The sequence below is a fragment of the Struthio camelus genome, chromosome 10 (genome assembly GCF_040807025.1).
Source record: "Struthio camelus isolate bStrCam1 chromosome 10, bStrCam1.hap1, whole genome shotgun sequence".
NCBI lineage: Eukaryota > Metazoa > Chordata > Aves > Struthioniformes > Struthionidae > Struthio > Struthio camelus.
Genome location: NC_090951.1, coordinates 16,062,520 through 16,083,595, shown reverse-complemented (window position 1 = coordinate 16,083,595; position 21,076 = coordinate 16,062,520). Strand labels below are relative to the sequence as shown.

The window sequence follows — 21,076 nt, the reverse complement described above, 5'->3', positions numbered from 1 at the left end:
AAAGGACGACTTACCTTTTTTTTTATTTCCATAAAATAAAAATAGCACAAAATGTAAAGATATATAAGTAGCTGATCCACGTAATTCAAAGGGAATGTGTTTATGGAGAGACTGCATAATTATTAATATACTTCTGCAAAATGGCTAGTGACTGTTCATAAACCAATATGTATAAGCACAACCTCAGTCAGGTCTGGAGTTCCATTTTGCTGGGCATTGTTTTAAAAAACAGTTTAAAAAATGCCTTTTTCTGAGAAACTAACAGCTTATGGTTCAAGTAGACTATGTACCTGAGAACACTAAACAGCAAAGGTTTTTAAAGAGCTGATAATTGCCAACTTGTCCTGCCCCACTGTGTTTAGTAAATGAACAGAAGACTGTTGCTGAATAGGTTTAACCCCACTATGAGGTTTACAAAATATTCTGAATATTTGTTACTCTGTTTCCCTGAAGAAGACTTTTCATATTGTATTACGAAATTACTGTTTTAGACACGCTGTAAATATAAAGTGTCAAACAAGATTCATATTAACCTTTAATAGATACATTGCGGTCTTAATTCTAGAATTTATAAAATCCTAAAATCCTATAGAAAACATGCACACACACTGGCCCACCTTTCATGCATCCATCCTTGCACAAGGAGTGATAAGCAGAGCTATCCTTAGCCAAACTATTTCCTTTTGTTCTGCCCTAGGTGATGACTTTGCCCATTTCTCTATCCTATCATGAGGTAGTTGTCCACAAACCTGAGTAATCTGACAGGCAATATTCCCCACCCCAGAGTTTCTCTTTTGAAGATTCCTATGTTTTCTAACTGATATGCAATAAAGAGAATACAGTTCCAGAAAGTATTACCTTTCCAAGAGTTCCTATGGAGAGTGCCAGGTGATTACTGTTTATTAGTCCATGTTCTTTGTCCAAACACTCTTCTGTATCATACAGATTTTCAGAGAAGGTTCAGGAGCGAACAGGCAGGGGATGCCTCATAAGCAACCAAGTCCTTTATCTCCCACCCTGGTTTGTATGACAGAACAGAAATCTGCATACATATCATCTAAGGATGGAAAATATGTATCAATGTGACATACAGAGTCTCACAGTTGAATGAAGAAAGTAAGAAGTGGGAGTACATATTTCCTCAGTTTGAGGATGAAGGGATATATTAGAAGAACATTGCCTCACAATGTTTAGAGAAGAAGCAAAGAAGTTTAGTAAAGGCCAGAAGCACCCAAAAGTTTCAGGGAGTATTTTTTAGCTAGTTAGTCAATGGCCAGAGGTTATGGAAAATAGTAAAGCTGCCAAATAATACCAGTATTGTGCTATTAAGTTTATTTATAATCATAGTAGAGTCACCATCCCAGTATGATGCCCATTACTAATCATAATACTTTTCAGATGTATCTGTTAGTATTCTATTACTTCATGATAGTATGATACTTTAGTGCTACTGCTATCATGAAAGCGTCAAATGATATTACCCATCATTCCTCATAAACAAAATAATATGCAGCTTCTAAGAGCAAAGGCTAAGAAGGCAAGAAAACAATAGCATGAAAGAAGGACAGCTATCTATTGCCCCAAGTACTCAATAAATACCATCTCTGAAAAAGAATTTTTCAAAAGACAGCAACAGAGTGAGAACAAAGGAGGGAAGAGAAAGGAGATGGAGAAGAATGACACAGTATGGGGGGGGAGGGGGAACAAACTGCGAGAAGTTACATAGCAATTGCCATGTAACTCGAGTCTGTGAGTTCGATAAATCTCCAAATGTGCTTATTGTGTAACAGATATATCCTACTATCACTCACAATCTCAGTGCACGGTTACAGTCTGGCTCTTAAGAAGTTCTCATCTTTGGAAGTCTTAGCATTGGGTAAGTCCCAGAATCAGCCAAAATAACAGCCATTGTTTCAACATAGAATTAAATTCCAAGTCACTAAAATAAATCAGCACTGAATTTTAAATATTAGAGTATGGTCAGACATACTTTTTCTTTCTTATGTAAGTCACTTTTTGCTGCAGTTCGCATTGAATTCTCCCTCTACTAGGAACAATTTGAGACCTGGCAACATTTCAAGGAAACACTGTCAGACAATTCTGTCCTCTTTCTTTTCCAAGCTATTACTCTCTCAGTTTTGAATGCATCAGTCATGCCACAACTAATTGATGCATTCTTAGATAAATTAAAAGCTAACTTACTTTTAAAACCATGGTGAACAGGTAGATATATCTTTTTTCTATATAATGTATTATTTGTTGTAAACTGTATGATTTCTCATGCACATTAAGTGTACCAGAACAGAAGATTTCCTTCGTTCCTCTACAGCAACTACGTCTGTTTTCATACACTGTACATACCTGACTTTGAAAGCAAATGTATGCTATATGTCCCTGTGTACACTACATGACACAAATACACTCCTTTTTGCATTCTCATAACACCGTGGCAGACCAATCCCATTTCATAAACTTCTATAAGGAAAAGGTAGCAGCTATTTTTTCCTACTTATGTTGGGAGGAGTGAACCACAACACTAACAGGGTTGCAAAATTACACCTGACATGTGAAATCACTAAGCTGACTGAGAAAGGATCATTTTAGATGCATCTCACCCAAAGCAGGAATCAACTATATTGTGTTCCAAAAAAAGGATCAGAATGGCAAATGTGTTGCCACATTTTTCTTCTGAGTGTCAAATGTTTATCATCTCAATGCTTTTTTTTTTGCTTTTTCCCATGGTACGTTAGAAAATTGGAATTCTGGCATCCACAAGAGAATATAAATTTTGTCTCTCTACAGAGTTGAGAAAGTTACTGATAGAAGCTACAATCTATCTTATCCCTTTCTTCCTTACAATCGCTCTTGTATAAGCTGATGATAACTCCACAGACCTGCTAAAACCCTCAGACAGGAAAGAACCAGTGAAAAATACACACATTATTAAAAAGCAAGTGCAACAGAACTTCAGCTACCCCTCAGGGGCAGAGCAATTGGAAAGGTCCTGCATTTATCACAGAATCACTCATGGGTCCATCCCATCAGGGCCCATGGACTTGCAGGAGTCAAGTTTGCCTAAATGACCTCTAACTCGATCCTTCCCCAATTTATATTTGTATTTTTTTCAGTCAGATTCCCAAATGCAGCCTGCTTTTTTTGACTTCTCAGAAGAATTAGTAAACAATGTGTACCAACATGATTGCTCCAGGCAGTATCACTTTATGGGACTTTTTATTAGCAGGGCAGAGTCACAAAGGATCAAACAAAAATTCAGAAATTTCAAAGTATGGCTAAATTATTATCTCTTTTGAGCAGATGCAGGTTCCTTTAAGAAACTACCTGTTTCAGAAACTGAAGCTTCCCAAAGGCAGTGAAATCAAAAGGTAACCACTCAATTACTGGGAAATAGTTAAGCATTGGCAACACTGAAAAATGTAAACAATAAATTAAAGTGCATAATTCTTCTCAAAATTAAAAAATTCTTAAAGCATATTGAATATAAAAAAGAGACAGAAGGTAAAATTTTAAGAGGTTTAGTGAAAGCAATTCAAGCTTGTTCTGAGGAACCTATACATGTTATAGAACGGATTACACTTTCTTATCTGCAGTCATTCTTTCTAAAAGGCCCAGGACACTCAACCAAAATCTGGTTTCATTTAAATCTGTACAGTCAAACTCATTTTGAGTCCAAATACAAGATACAGTAACCAATGAACCCTTTATACCTGGATTCTGGACAACATACATAGGGTAAATACCCCAAGTACTCCTTTGTATCTTTCCTTAAATCTTTCTAAAAATATTTATCAGAAAAAACAAATGCCTATTATGTGCAATATATAAGAAAATAGACTCTTAGCTGTTTAAGTAAATATGCTTTGAAACAATTTTAGAGTACATTCTTAATATTTATTTTTCTAAAATTAGATAAACAGAGTGTAGAGCTACCAACTTTGTGAGATCACAGATGACAGAGATGCTGATTCTTGGCACTTTAAGGAATATCAAAGGTGAAGAATGATGAACCTTTCTGCAGCATGTCTAACAGGTAATCTCACAAAGTCAAAGCGTGTAATTAGACAACAAATATAGGAAAAGTGTTTTAACGTAAAATCTCTGAAACAAAAGAAGTGTGATGGGGATACTTCTCCATCCTTACGTGCAATTCCCTGCCACCTCACTTATACCTTGAATGCTAGATGGAAATACAAAAGATATGCATTTAATTATGAGCCATTAAAATAAGAAAAAATGGTTAAGAACATTAATACAAAATTTCCAGTATTTCAACACACTAAAATATCAGGGTAATTCCAATCTCTGTACAGATGTTATGCCACTGTAACCCCATCAGCTTTATGGGCTTATAACTTTTTGCATAGCAAAACTTGTAAAAAGCATTTACTGACTATATTAGGAAGAGAAGACAGAAAAAAATCCTTAAGTTCACTAGGTGGAATGAATCCCTTTACCCCTAGAAAAATACTGTTCATATAGTATTTTCTGGCCATTCTGAAGAATGTAACCTCCTATTATTTCCTTTCGGTATTTAGATTAACTGTACAGAAGAGTGTTGTGTTGACACTGTCAGATGCCTAGCCACAATGATTTCAGATCACTTTGGCTATGACCAGTTTTTACTAAAAATGAATTGCACCACTTCAAGGAATCAAATGGAACACAGTTTGGTTCTGTATTGTACCTTTTTATGGAGTGTCCCAAAAGCACTTGATAACAGCAGCTTACTGACAGCACAGTGAGTGCGGGAAAATGCAGCAGTCAGAATGCACTCAGCAAAAGCTCACATACATTTACAGGCAATGGAAATTCTTTTATTTAACAAATTTGTTGCCCAGGAACCTAGAGTTCATTTCTGTTCATTTTCACAAGAAAGATCTGAGATCAGTTTTTCTTCAACAAGATAAGGATGCTCTTAGACTCATCACATCAGATGTGTTAACTGTTTTCACCATTCTCTTGAGTAAGACAATACGTTCCTTTCATGTCATCTAACACAATATTGCACATGCAAGCCTGAAAAAAACTGTAGAGAAAATACTAATAAAATAAGTTTATTCTAAAATTTCACGTAATCTACAGTTTTTTGCTGACACCTCTGGAATTGGAAAAAAAAATCATACACCCATGCTGATATTATTATGGATGGTAAAATCCCCAATGCAGACTCAGCTTGATTTACATCATTCAGTAGAATGGGAAATGTATGCTGACCTCTCTATATATACTCATATACATGATGCTAGCATATGTTACATTACAGCTGTTATAGAGGAAACACTGGATTTAAGCGGCAGAACTGAAATAAAAGATTTGAGTCAGTCAGTCAGTCTGGAATCATTAATTCAAACTCTTGCAGAAATCTGACGAGACAAATAATACCACAAATTATTGGAAGGGGGAGTATCTAAGATATGATCATGCACTTATCTTTTTTGTAAATATGAAGATCCTCAAGTTTTAGCTTCAGAGACTGCATTGGAATTACAATCACGTGCTTGTTTTATCCAGTCCACAGAACTCATTAGTTCTAGGACCAGCTTCACTCCTGCTCACATTCCCCTTATGTATTCCACTCCTACTCCCTTCACAGATCACTCCAATTGCTAATTTTCCCACTTTATATTCCACCTGAAGTGACTCCTCTTTATTCTCTGCTCTTATAACCCTTTTTTCGCTTGTGGATAGACACTGATTGCCAGACTTTTGAGTGGAGAGGCATTGCTTACGTAGCATGTGATGAAAATCCTAGAGAACTACCACAGTTTAACATGCAATCTCTGTGCAAAATATCCAACTCTAACATGTAATGAAGTTAACATCACTTAGTGCAGCACATCCACTAATCTTCACAAACAGTATTCTAGGATCCAATGGGAAATTTCTACTATGCCAGTGCTGTCCAAATCATAATTTGGATTTTTGCTAGTTACCATGTATCTTCACTTCAGTGCTGCCTCCAGCAGCCAACTTAATTACTTGGCTTTCCCCAGGGCTGCAGACTGAGGGCAGCTTCAAATGAGGGTGGCTTATATTAAATATTTTTTAATTATTGTCTTCTGCATCCATAATGGTAAAGGTGGTTCTGTTAATCAAGGGGAGCAAATTTTACTTCATTCAGATCAGTAGTAAATCCCCTTTGGAATTCTACAGAGAGAAATACCTGGTCTTCCTATTTTTTTAAAAAATAAATATATAGCTGCTTTCTTTAAAACGATGAACATGCATGGAAACTGGGAATCATAGGTCTGTACACAAAAGCAGCATTCAGATCTTCAAGTATCCCCTGCCTGGTTTCTGTATTATTACAAAATAAGAGGTATCAATTCATTCTGATCTGCAGAAATTCAAGGTTCTGTGCAGAGGACCGGAATTCAATGCTGGAAAAGGGCACCATTCTTATTCTTTCAGGCTTTATTTTCAAACCAATTTTCACATGTATTTAAATTATTCAATACACCTAAAGACATACCTGTAATTTATTTGATTCCTGCTGAAGAAGAACCAGAAGAATATCCTACACATTACTTGAATGAAGCCTGTCAAGTTTGAGTTCAAATTCATCCCCAACAGCTATCTCAGTAAGTAAAATAATCCCAAATATCAATTTCAAGTTTTTGCTGCTAAAAAACAAATCAAGAGGACCTTCATAATCTCATGCAGGTACAAAAGATTGAGTACAAGAATTTCTCAGGTCCAGAACTTTTAAAGAGTGCTGTTCACTATACAGCATGACAATAGCAGGGAATATGAAGATACTGATTCTTGCAGTCACTCTTCAAATGTGCTGGACTACAGAAGAAAAAAGCAGATTTTGCTGTGTTCAATTTAGTGCTTAATAGGCAACAAATAATAGCTTAATCGACCTTTCAAACTTTCTTCTTTTAGAAAGGAAAAAATTTGTTTGAAAGAACATGATTGCTTAGCTGTTTATTTTGGGGTTTTTTTTTTGAAATATCTGCACTTGTTGCAACTGTGGATACTACTATGCAGCATTATCACTGTGTTGCTATCCTTATATGGAAGACTACATGCTAGCCTCAGGCCTAATGTTGGGGGAACTACAGATCACATAGCACTGTTGCTCAGAAATTGCTGCTCCAAAGTAATGCAGTTAAAAAAAAATAGAGAGAGACAATTAAATAATTCAAAGTTTAAAATGTCAACCATTTGAGGAAATGGTGGAGATGATTATTTAATAACTAAAGTATCATTTTCAATTCTTCTGCATATTTTAAAGTAAAACCATCATCATCCCAACACCCAACTAGCTAAAAAGGCTACTGGACAGCTAATGGGTAAACTGCAGTGAGACTGAACCTGTTCAGCCTCAGGAAGTCTAAGATAATTCTTAAAATGATCACAGGTAGAGCTTAAGTCATGTAGACAATTTCATTTTTAGTTCTTATTTTCTGTTAGCCAACTCTAAACTTCAGGTGCTCCAACACTGTAAGACAACTGACTGGGTTTTTCGAGGCTTGCATATTAGCTATCTAAACACTTCTGTTAATTTGGGATTAACTCATTTTTTAAAATGGGGCGTAGATTCTTCAGTCACCAGGGTGATTTTGAGGTTTTCCTTTTTTTTAAAAATATCTTGGTATTAAAACAACTACATTAAAAATAGTAGGGAAAGAGAGAGAAAATTCTCAAACTATTCAGGTCATGGTCCTTCTCTTTATACAGACCTTTGTTATTATATAACTACATATCTTTTGCTATTCTAGAACTAAAGTGGAAAAAAGAATCAGGTCCAAAATATCCTATAACTTCTGCCAATTAGTTATACAACACTCAGGCTCTGATTCCCTGAAATCCACGGGAGTCTTCCTAAAACTGTAATATTGGTCTTGATACTCTGGTTACTGATCTCATACAATCAAATCAAAGGACAAAAGACAAACTTTGCAACCTTTATTTAGGCAGATGCTGCCTGTACATTTATGTACACTTCCAAGGAACCTACCACTATGTTTACTAAACATTTAATTTAAAGGACTGTACTTACAGCTCATTCTTTCAGTTTTGAACAAGCTGATTGTTTCACAGAGTCTTGCAGAGATACATGGAAGCTGACAGCTGTTCAGACAGCACTGGGACAAGATTAAACTTTGACATTTCAAACATCACCATTAAAATGTGTGTACTGAATTCAGTGGCTAATTGGATTCCAGGTTTACTGACTACATTTAAACTACAAACAATCCTGGCTATGCAGTTACCCTAGATATCTGAAGGTTACCTAACATAAATACACAAACTACAGTGCTCCTGTTCTCCCAATAATATCATTAGAGGTCTCTGCACAGCATTTAGTAATAAAGAACTTTGTCTTACAAAAAAATAGCTGCTGAACAATGACATCTGCTGATACTGCAGCCTGTTATACATCTCATTAGAAGCCCCCTATTTTCCCTCACATACATACCCCCCTAGCAGCCTGCATAATAACTTCAGAGGATCTGAGAAAGGGTAAAAGCTTTGGGTTAATAATTCATTCTGAATAGTCTACATTTTCATGCAGTGTGTATCCTGGTGATATTTTGCTTAATATAAATTTAATATGTCAGCTTTGAAAAAAAGGCAAGCATTTGTGCATTTGTTTTAAGTGTGAACCCCTAAATAACTTATTCATAATACCACAATAAACTGTCAGCTATCTTGACAACTAAAAATGAAGTGTGCTGCACTCCTTGGAAATTCCCAGAAATTTTTTTTGTGCTACAAAAAGTATCAAGAGAAAAGACAACACATTAAAACCCACAGCCAGACTCCACATGCACAGAAACTTCATTCAGATGCCACTGCGTTAGGCTCTGTAGAGCCCTTAAGTCATAACAACCTATCAGAAAAAATCACCTGAAGTGATCTCAGCATAGCTAAAAATGTTCAACTGTCCTTTTGAAGCAGTAAATCAGGTATTTAAACTCAGAAAAATTTCTTGATGGAAAATACAAGTGAAAAAGCATGTTAGAAAAAGAGAAACTGCCTTAATTGGGTAGTTAAGAGTATTTGATAGGATTATAAAAGGCAGAACTGTCAGAGTGCAATTCTTCTCCTGGCCGCTGGCCAAAGCAGTGCAGCTTTTAGAGAGAATAAATAACCACAATTAGAACAATGCCTCTCACATAAGCCAATTTCAAAATAATTCTCAATATTTCACTTTTATTTGCATGAGAGCTAACTTTCTCTCACTTTGTAGTTTCCCACTGGATTTCTTCAGCATTTAGTCTTTCTATAAAAGGGAACATGCCTCCATGAAAAGCCACTGATAGCCAGAAGCACCAGCACACATATCTAGTGTGGACAGGCAAATATGCTAATTGCACCAGGAGAATTCATCCCTGCTGGAATGACTCCACTCATGCAAAGAGTAGCTTTACCTATCTGTGCCAGAAGCTGCATCAGTTCAGATACACCAATGACTCAACTGCAGCTGGAGCAAATCTCCACCACAGAAAAGCTTCAGAATGATTAGAAGTAATGGGTCAGCTCCCTGCTGCAAGACTTTCATTCATCTTCATCTACCAAAGTGCTTCTCTTCTCCACATGAGCCATAACTTTGCTTTCCTCCAAACTTTAACCCATGATTTTTAAAGGCTAACCATTTTCCTGACCTAAAAAAGCCTGCAGAAAGTCAGGAGAAACTCACCAGGAAGGGAAGATAGAATGAAAATCCCAATACCTGTTCAGTGCTACAGAGGCTTGGCTTTATTTTCAAAAAGAAAAAACTCACATTGCCTTATATAAATCCTGCAAAGCTGTCAGTGTTACTACCTGCTCAGTGGAAAGAGGACATTTCCTCTTAGTCATAATGAAAAGTCTCATGAAAGACCTTCATGTGTGCTGCCACTGACAAGTAAGGAAGCCTTTTTTTTCCCCTGTAGGTGACAAACTTATTTTTATCTAAGTATCCTGTGATTACAACTTCTATATCAAAAGGGTGAAAAGGAATACATAAGACAAATCAGGTTGTATATTTGCATATCAGGGCTTAGAGCTATATTTCACCTGAGCTTAGCCTTTAAATAGCTACCACTAGTTTATTAATTTGCGATTTATATATACACACATATATATATTTGTAGACATGTATTCTTATGTTATATAAATCTGATCCACAGCATGTTTTAGGTGTCATGCAGATAATTTGCTCATCATTCATTCAACCTTTCTTCATCTGCCACATGTTACAATTCAACACAATCTTAGAAAGACATGAGGGTTGAATGCCCAGGAAGTCAACAAGGATGTGTAGGACTAGCATTTTCAGTTCTAGATTCCTCTTTTCATTCTCCTCCCTCCTACTACCAGTATGACTTTCCCAACCAACATGGAAAAGACACATCGACAGTAGAAGAAGCAGTAGCCACGTTAGCAGCATTTCTGTTGGATCCACAGGGACAATTCCTATCAAGCAGATGAAAAACACGGCATGCCTGTATTTCTCTTGGTCCTTGTGGTCAAGACAGTATTTTTTTATTAGCAGGAGCTCTTGAAGACAGACATTTCAGAAGAAACATTATCCGCCTCGTGAAGAATCTCAGTATTTGGTCCTATATTGTTTTAATATAACTACACACTAAATATTAATACCAAAAAGTATGACAGAGAAAAGCACGTTGACTTATTCTCAGGAGGGTTGCAAAGTATATGCCAAAGCATTTTGCAGTATATAACTCTCATTTTTACCATTTCTGGTGGTACACTAATGCTTTTAAGTGACATGTAATCTCCTTGCATTTTCTGTCCTTTAGCCAAGATTTTCACCCATGCCTATCACAGCAACTATTCTAATAAAGTTATCAAATATCTAGAATTCTGGGGAAAATGGCTGCTGTGTGTTAAGTCAAATACATATGCTTATAGCTCATGGCATGTAGACACGTTTCTACTTAGAAAATCTCAACGCATATGGGAAATATTGCTTTCTAAATTTCTAATGCTGATGGATATTCTAAGAGCTGATCAATATGCAGAATAACAGTTTATTATCGTTAGGTGAAGAATTCTCCTTGTAGTTTCAGTGGAAGATATCATACTTTGGTGGTCCAGCATTGTAACGAGGATTGTCATTCTTAAGATTTGGTATCTATTACAAATGTGTTTAATTCCATATGGCATATCATGGTATGAATAGCAGTTCAGTGCAATACATTTTCTTTGTTCACCAATTGCCAGCATACCCTTCTTTTCTCACACAGCTCTTCTGTTCTCAAATACAGCAGCCTAATCTATCAAAAAATAAATCTTTTTGAACATGTATGACATTTCAAAAAAAAAAAGCACTTCGTTTCTTCTTTTTTTCCATAACTATCAATAGAATACATTCTTCCTCCTTAACTCACATTTAAACACATTCCACTCAGCACAGCTGTAGTGTATGAAAACAGCATAAATGATGGTATCTCCAATTCTTACAATTTCTTCTTTATTATCAAAAAAAATTCAAACTTAAGTGAAATCCCAAAGTATAGCTGTGCAATACAGACTGCATGAAGATTTTCAAAATTATTCTTCTAAGATTGTAAGGAACTTAATTACTCTCACAATCCAGCATTGTCTGTTGTGTGTCATCGGAGACAGCTGGTACTGTTGGACTCATAATATTCTATCCATGTTTTATCTGTAACTAGCCAGCAAGGGCTAAGCTAATCAGGTAACCGCTTTTTTGCTGTGAGCAAGCTCAGCCAACAGAAAACTTCTATTTAATGAACTAGTGAAGATTCAAGTACCAGCACACACTACAGATACTGGTAGCCTCTTCAGTGTTAAATTACATTGCAATTAGGAACATGACTGAGAGTATCCTCGAGTAGCCTTTAGTGCTTCTAAACAAACAAACAAACAAAACAACAAACACATTTAATGATCATGGGCTGTACTACCATGCAAATTATGCAATTACACATGTATCTTCTGAATAAGCTTCTATGTGGAGGACCTAAAATGGGTTGAGTTCCAACAGGTGGTTGATTGAACAAATATTTTCTTCCCAAAATATTAAGTCCAGATGGAAAAATATTGTTAGAACCCTACCAAACATTAGTACTCTTCCAAAGTAAATTATAAAACTATTCAAACTTTTCCGCTTTTTCACCTGTGCATACTTAAGAAATAGTGGCAAACATTTTAATGTGATGGTTGCGATGATAAAAATAGGTCTTAATATCAAAACATAATAGGTCTGAGATGTGGGAGATAGAGATTCTAAATTCCGGTGTTACTTAAGGATATGAGCCTGAATGGTTCTATTCTGAAACCAAAATGTATTTTATGGAATCAGTATATACGTCTCCCCTATCCCCACCCAAACATTTTTGATAAATCATCAATTTGTCACAAGGGAGAAAAAAAAACATTTGCAGCATACACAATTAAGAAAATATACTGTTTTTTTTCTCCCTTAAAGAGTATAGAGAGTAACAAATTTGCTATAAATCTATTCTTCAATTACAAAACACAAAGCAATATAATCATATTTAATGCAAATTAAAAAACAAAGCTTTAAAATAAAGAAGTTAAAAGAAAACTGCTACAGTTACAATTCAAAAACAAAAAGAGGTGTTATAAATATTGGGTACATGCACTTTATAAGTGAAAACACTGGCCACAAAAATAATCGTACATGCTAATTGTTAAATCACCTTTAAATTTCCTTTACATTTTAATTTTAAAATGCTTTCCTGATCACAGCTACACAGCAAGAAAATACTACCAATATGAGTACCTCACTTGCTTTGCTTCCACATTTCATAAAGATTTTCCACATTCAGACTTCCCAGGATTTATATTTACTGGTCTTAAACCTACATGAAGGACAGAATGTTCTATGAATTACAAAAATTGACTAACACATCAAACTTAAAAAATTATGTTTGGACTGTTTAAAAGACATAATCAGAGGATAAAGAACTAAGCTCAGACAATAAGCAAATTAGATTTATATTCTGCATACAAAGATCACTGATATCAAGTGCTCACTTGTCTCAATTTATCTTAAGCAGAAGTGAGGGTAATGGCACTTACAGAAGAGTCTAGAAGTGATAAATTACATCTTATTGTATGAAGTCAAAGGTTAAACTTATTATTGCTCACCACAGGCCAACCTTAACCCCAGGATTAATGCCATAAACAAAAAAAGAAAATTCAGTTTGCACACATAATGCACTGGGATGATGTCTCTGAAGAATTACAAAAGTGAAATGATGCCCCCTACTGCTTCCAGAAAATGTTCCTGTATAAACAGGATCTTTCGGTTCAAAGGGAAATTATCATGTAAAACCAATGAGCATGTATTTTCAAACTAAGCAGTGCTCATTAGCATGACATATGCCAAGGACAATTTATTTCTTCTTTTCCTTTTAATTAGAATATATGAGGAGTAATGCCTTGCCGAGGAAATTCTCAGAAATGTAAACAGCTAGAGTGAATGTAAAATATAAGTTTCTCAGAAGTTATGTATTTAGGGAAAGAAGGCACAAAGATTTAATTCCAGTATTTTTATTGATGTATTTCTGAATGCATCAAATTTCAAATAATAACTTTTATATTGTAATAATATTTTTCAGATAGTAAAGTTGATACGATTGATTTTGCTATCAGCTAGCGAGTTGGCACAATTCATTAACAGCTAACAGAGATCATATCGTGCCTTTGAGTTGTGGAAGACCACAGTTCCACTCCAAACTCAGCTGTTTAGGTGTTGTAGTAAGTTTCTTGATGGGAAGGAAAGGGGACAGGGTTATTGTGTGAAATACTTTCAAGGGAAAGAGAAAGCTCAAATACTAAGAGCTAATTCCCAAGTCTATTTTTCATTTGTTCCACTTTTAAGCCACAATAGACTCAATGATATCAATACGCTTAACTCCTGATTTACATCAGTGAATAAGCCTCAAATTCTTAAAGATATTTGGACAGATAGAACTCCACTATGTCAAAGTTAGTTAGTTATCTAAATACTCACTGGGCACATTATTGCCTTTGATGATCTGATCCCCAGCATTGTTGAGACAGCTGTTAAAAATACAAGATCTTGAAACTGCTGTCTATCCTTGTTCGTAGCAAAGAGGCTACAGTTCAGAAATGTTTATGGGAGAAAAATCAAACAAAATTAAAATAGCAATGTTCACTGACTGACACAAATAGACTGAGTGAGATACTATTCATTTGGCATACTTTTTTACTACAAACTCCTGTTCCTAAATCCTCGCGTTTGTTTTGATGTCACTTATATAATAACACCATCATCTTATATCGGTAATTTTCAGCTCCAAGCATGATAAAATAGTTATACCGGACGACCAGATTTTATCCAGTTCTTAAGTGGATGCTTCTGCTGTTGAGTGCAAGGAAACAAAAAACCTTCCTGTTCTTCAGTAGATCATAAGAATGATGTGAAATTGCAGCACCTATATTTTGGATAGATGCACTTCTGATCATTTATGGGAACTTTACATCCCATAAGCAATAGGATAAAAGCATCCCTTTTTTTCCTAGCCCTTCTTCTCCACTTGAGACTAAGATGGCAAAGCAAATCAAGCAGAAGAGTTTAAGAGCAGATGCTGCAGGTAGGATGGAACACATGAGACACTGAGAAGCTCATATAACCACTATGTAACAGCTTAAGGCATGAGAAAACATACCATCATCCACTGAGACTGAAATAAGAACTCTGATAATCATTATTTATAAAAATTGTGCTAGGTGCTTCATATATAAAGATAAAATAAACCCGAGTTACAGAAAAGGCTCACAGAGAGAGACACTACATCTAATGGAGAACATCCATAATTTCCTGAAAAATCCCAGATGAACTTTAATGAACACAAGCAATTAAAACTTCTCATCTTTAAAATGTCATTCTTGCCACCTTGCCAAAATTTTATAATAGACTCCAGTGGTGACATCAATGTGCATCTGCTCAACCACAGGAACAGGGCCATAGAGGAGAAAATGTCATTGCTAACTACAGATAAATGAACACCTCTTCTGAGCCTGAAATTTTCTTGACGGTTTACCCTTTAAACAGTAACTAGACGCAAGACTAGCTCAGCTATGAGGTTTAACAAAAATAACTATTCTATTCAAACCTGAAAGATAAGATTGTATCCCATAACCATACATACCATTTCTCCTTAAGAGTATAATTTTCTAAAATAAACTCAGAAATCAGATTTTGCTATAGCTTAAAAAATCTGTTCTTTTGACGTTCTGTGGCAAAAAGTTAGGCTTCAGTGGTACTAGCTGAATAACACTGGTTCAAGGGATTGCAATGTAACTATTCCCTCCAAATCCTCACTTAGTATAAATCACTACAGGTTAACTGAACCCAGAAGTATAGTTTTAAATAAATATAAACTGCCTTAAGTCACAGTGGATGATTTTAAACCACCAAACACTAGGCACTGACCAGACAGGGAATTCCAAAATTCACTTTTTAATACCACAGCAAAATTGCATTTAGCAGTGTTCAAATACAGATGAAATGCAGTTGTTGATAGTCCTGACTTGCATGTTTCTACATTTATGGTAAAACTGTGCTGTTTTAGGATTTAATAGACTGGAGGCAACCAGAGACTGACATGACACCAGTATGAAAGAGCAGATAGCATAACTAACTGATAGAAGTTCAGATTTCATCTTTCATATAAAGCAAGTGACCTCCAGGTTATTTTTCCTTGACTTTGATCTAAGCGTCTTTTATACTGGAAAACAAAACTTACAGCTGATTTCCTTATTACTTCTAGTGGGAGAGGTTGAAATGGTATCCTATCTTCCCCAAAATGTTTTCTTATTTTTTTTACCACTGTGAAAACAAGCATGTACAGGAAGGCATTCTATTTCTCTAAATATTCTTTTCTAAATGTTAAAGGGTTACAGCAATTTCCAGAGGTCTCTGTCTAGAAAAAGCCCTCCACTGATATTTAATTGAACTGTCTTTGCTCTGAGACACACAGGAAAACACACTGGAGTCAAATGTAAACACATCCTTCTTTTTATGTCAAAAAAAAAAAAACAGTTTAATTTGCTTTTGATAGTGCTATCACCACTTCTACACAAGAGTATCATGTTCAGTTGCTGTAGATTAGCCAAGTTTACCTGAAATTGGTGGAAATATTCTCATTCATATCAGCTGATGATTAACCCCAATTATTTTAGTAAGATTATACTGGACTCTTTTCTCACTGAAAGTCGGTAAGCCTGATTCTTGACTGCATCGTTTTCCTATAGATCTCCGAAAAGAAGATTATCATTTGCCCTGTAAATAAATAAGAAACCTTCTACACACACTTTGTCCAAGCCAAAGTGATTGCACAGAGTGAAATGCAGTGAAAGTCTGGCTTGGAGGATTGTCTGTACATAAAAGTTGAAAATAACACCATATATTCAGAGAAAAATATACTCTTCTTTAACTGATGAAAAAAATTGTGTTCTGTACAAGCAAATGTAAGCCAAATAATCCTATTCTTTTTCAGATATTAAAATAAAATTAAAATTTAGGACCGGATTCTGGAAAACTGTACTCACAGAAGTAACCAGCACCCATGCAAAAGTCCAACCAATAGGAAAAATTTTACCCACTGATATATTGTACTGAATAGCAAGATAGGTATTTCTTTTTATACTTGTAATGTTAACTTATGATCTGAAAGCCTTAGGAAACAAGTTATTCAACTTATTTTCCATTCTTGTTTTGTTACTACTTAGTTTTTGAGATTTAATTTAATCAGGACTTTTACAGTTCTGTCTGTTTCTTTGGAATATACATATGACTGTCCATACTAGTTGCATATGCCCCCAAAACATTACCCAATTTCACAACCCTTTACTCATACAGCTGAAAAATGTTTAGTCAGTTTAGCAGTCTAATTCAAGTCAATAGATTCATACAGAAAAATAAACAATATTCATGTCTACAGGTCTTAATCTTATAGCAGTTAAATTTTGTGTAAAGCTATCTGTAAACTGTTATCATTCAGACATGGTAGCTTTTACACCTATGCTCATCTTAGTTTGCACGCATACAACTAGCAAAACAAAACACAAACCATCTGCAGCTAGGCTTACTACACGCTAGGGCTCTTTAAAGCCTTGAAGAGCCATCATAAGCGCATCTTTCAAGCTTATTGCACCCCTTATACTTTGCACTTATTGCTGTCACTTTCCACCAACTCCTTCATACTGGAGTAAACTTCCCAGAGCAGCAGAAATGAGCTGCAGGGTCATACTCTATCAGTAGTCAGCAACTAAACAGGTGCAGTACATACAAGAACCTAGCTCAGTAACTATAGCTATTGCTTTACAAAAGGTATTTACATTCCTGTAGTCAGACTAGGAACAGAATTTTAATTCATAAAAGCTTGAAGATAAACCCCTGGGATGCAAAAGTGGTACAAAATTAATAGTGGTCAGGATTCTAAGTCTAGAGTTTGATAAACTATAAGAAAACTACTTTAAAGAGCTTTAAAAATTCCTAGTTACAACATTAGCAAGATTACTGCTCTCATTAGCACAGTTTCTGAAACTGCAGCACAGTATACCACTTATGAACTAACTTACAGAGTGACAATTAAGCATGTAACATTTATTTGTACCATTTCAGCTGAAGCTGAGATATCTACTCTTAAAAGACAGCTGCATGATGGTGACACCCCTTCAAATACCACTCGTTTCTGCAAGTAATTCAACAGTATTCAATACCATCTCATGATAAAGATTATACTCTTACATTATCATTTGTTTTGTCAGCCATTCAAGTGAAGCTATAATATTTAAAAACACAGTAAGCATACAGTGTGGAACCTTTAAAGTGACAAAAAATAATATGGCTAAATATTTACATTAAAAACACAAACCTGTCTTCTGGAACATTTCCCAAGCTAACTAACATTTTTTGCCAATACACCTGCAGTTTTTTGTAGCTAATTACTAAACTGTAGCAAACACACTCAAAATGCCTCAAAAACAGATGCAGACTCCATTAATTAAAAAAAAAAAATTCAGCAATTGATGTAGCTACAACTGCAACATTTTTTCTTTTTTTCCTTTTATAAAGATTCAGTTATTTACAACTGAATATTTTGATAGGAATTTGGAATAAAGAAAGGTAGTTATTTCTCCAATTAAAGGATAGATTCAGTTGCATTAACAGAAAGAGCTGATTATGGAATCTATATCTTGGATTATTTTTAAAAAGTTTGCCTTTAGATACTAAAGAAACGAATGCAAAGCATAGAACTGCAAGTTCATTACGACGGCAATATTACAATAAGCTCTACAAAATGGAAACCTTCATGATCACAGCTTTCATCTGGGCTTCCAGCAAATATAAAGGTCTGTCTCACTGCCAAAATAGAGACTTGAACAAGGTCTAGAAGCTTGTCTTTACAAAGCATTGTGAAGTCATTTCATGTCAAACCACTTCTGTAAGTAGGGAAATTTTAATTAAAACATATACCAAAATCTCCTAATGAGAGCTCAATATAATCAGAGGTAGTTAAAAATTCTAGGAAGATATTACAGATAACAAAGACCTGAGAGCTTTAGGCCTTTTTCTTTCTGAGATATGCAGAACGTGTCTGAGGTAAGACTGTTACAAAAAGGAAGCTACCATTATATTTATCTTATGATTGCAAATTAAAGCTTCTGCTATTCAAATTCGACAAGATACTTCCTATATCCTAGTATTTATGGCCCCATCCTGCAAGCAATTGAATATATGTTTAAATGTATGTATGAGAATAACCCCAGTGAAGATCATAATACCAACGATTAGGATCAGAGCAACATCTCTAAAGTGCACCATTATAGCAAGCATAGATCACTTCACCAATAGGGAGCTGAAAGATAATTTTAAGACTCAGGTTCCACGTTGTTTCAACTAGCACAGCTCCTATTTCAGCTCTGCAGCTAAAGCACAAACATTTAGGAAAGTCCAGTTTCATAAAATGATTTAAGCAACCAATTTTTGATTGTGGGAATTTTAATAAAAAGCAAAAAGTTGCACAAGCTAGCTGAATCAAGCTATTTTAAAATCCGAAACAGACAGAAACTATTTATCTGTTAGATATTTCTCCAACACTAATACAAATAATGAACAATTTGGCAACACCACCACTTCACATTCGTTGCAAAATGGCCCATTGGTGTTCCAAGCATAAATACAAGAGCAGGCACTGGGTATGACCACTTCCCTCTACTGCTACCAGAAAAACATCGCATTTTCCCTTCCCTTCCCTAAAGTAAGCCTAGGAGATATGACCAGTGAGTCAGAAACTGAAATTTCCCAACTTCTCCTAAGCATGAGGGAGATTAAGTTTGGGCTGCAGTTTAAAATAGGCACTAAAAAAAAAATCCCACTATAATTTACATATTTTTTCTAGTCCTGAGTCATAACCATGCAGAGAAAAGGTTCCAACTTGTTTTAATAATTTGCCTATGTTTGTAAATGTCAGTATACCTTTTCTATAACATTGATCTTTTCCACATAAAACGCTTCTATTTGTCTTGAAAATTTGAATGTCATGTACTGCCTAATCTTAGTAGGCTAGACTGGTCTTAGAGAACCATATAAGCTCACAACAAAGTTACCTTTCAATACAGATTACCCAGAATACATACAGAATTATACAGAATATAGATTACAATAAATTCAGTCCCAAGACGAGGTAAAACACACAAGGAAAGGGTGTTGTTAAGCACCAAGCACAGTATACAGCACTAAACATTACCTGCTCTATTTAGAAAGCAGTAAGTTATCAGCTATCACATTTCAACAGGCAGTGTTGACTTGAGAGCTAGAAATAAAAGCATTTTCTTTCAGATTTTCAATGATACTTTGTTTAATGGTACTTTTTCTTGCTTACAATTTCATTTGTGATTAATAGGGACTACAACGCATCAGTGGCTGCAGTGACTACGTCTTAACAGTTGATGGCACCAACCTCCTCAAGAAATTACCCAGGTAAAGCCTAGATTACATTCCAAATGTGAGTGTTGCAGCATAACGTTAGCAAAGCGAAATGCAAATGTGTAAACTACACACAAGGTGGTTTCTTTTTAGAAGGATTTTATCTTAAGAGAATAGAGTATCTTTCTCAGATTATGATACCCATCTCAAAAACCATATCCTATCTGTTTAGGATGTGTGTACGTGTGTGAAGGCACGATATACCCAGACTTCCATTTGATTATGCCACGGGCATAAATTATATTGCTTGCCTTATTATTATAATGTACTCAAAAATGCAACATTTCAAATTCAGATAGCTCAAATTAAATATCTGGATATAAGCGTTTAGTGTGATTTTGAGATGTTCTAAGAACTGCAGACTCTCATTTGCTTCCAAAGTTTATAAATATGGACACAGATGACTTTATAAAAATGTGATTTTATGATTTTTGTATTAATCCTTTCTCAATGTAATGCCTAAGTAGATTAAAACAACAAAATGCATACATTTAGATACACCATCATAAAATATTCATCCTCTCTTAGCAGGCAATACTTCATGCAGAGCTGCTAAAAACTAATTTCACAGAGATGTTAAAGAGAAAACAAGGGGGATTCAAGCAGTCTAGGAGGAGTTTGAGCATTTGCCATGGTCAGGGATGGGAAGAGATGAAAAGGTTTGACATATTTACTCCTTTGCGCAACAGTTATTCAGAACTGTCAACTCCAGGTATTCAAAAGTCTACTAAGGCCCCAGAACCACTTGTAAAGAATTAATTTTACTCTTCACGTTTCATTTTAAGAAAAAAATGTGACCTCTTTTGTTTTTGCAGCTATCAGAGCTAAGGAGTTGGGGGGATATACTCTCCTGCCCTATAAACCACGAAGGAGAAAACTTACATTTCTTTTTAAACGAAATCCAAGACGATGAGGCCACAACGTGGCTCTGGCAACTAAGTCCTAACACAAAACCTCTGGGCCGTGAAATCGAGGATGAAAGAGGAAGGTTTCTGCCCTAGCCGGGTGGCGGGAGCCTGCCTCCAGGGCAGGGAGGGAGCGTCCGTGTGAGGACTGCGCCTGGCGCTAACGGTCGCTGGGTGGGCG

The 21,076-nt window shown here is 35.5% G+C and overlaps 1 long non-coding RNA gene across 1 annotated transcript in view; it reads right to left on the bottom strand.

Moving 5' to 3' along the window:
- LOC138068463 (uncharacterized) overlaps positions 1-21,045 on the bottom strand; it is a 273,305-nt gene extending 252,260 nt beyond the window's left edge. The window contains exon 1 of the long non-coding RNA XR_011143287.1: positions 20,873-21,045. This is a non-coding gene — a long non-coding RNA (uncharacterized lncRNA). The remainder of the gene's footprint in view (positions 1-20,872) is intronic.
- Positions 21,046-21,076: the final 31 nt, after the last annotated feature.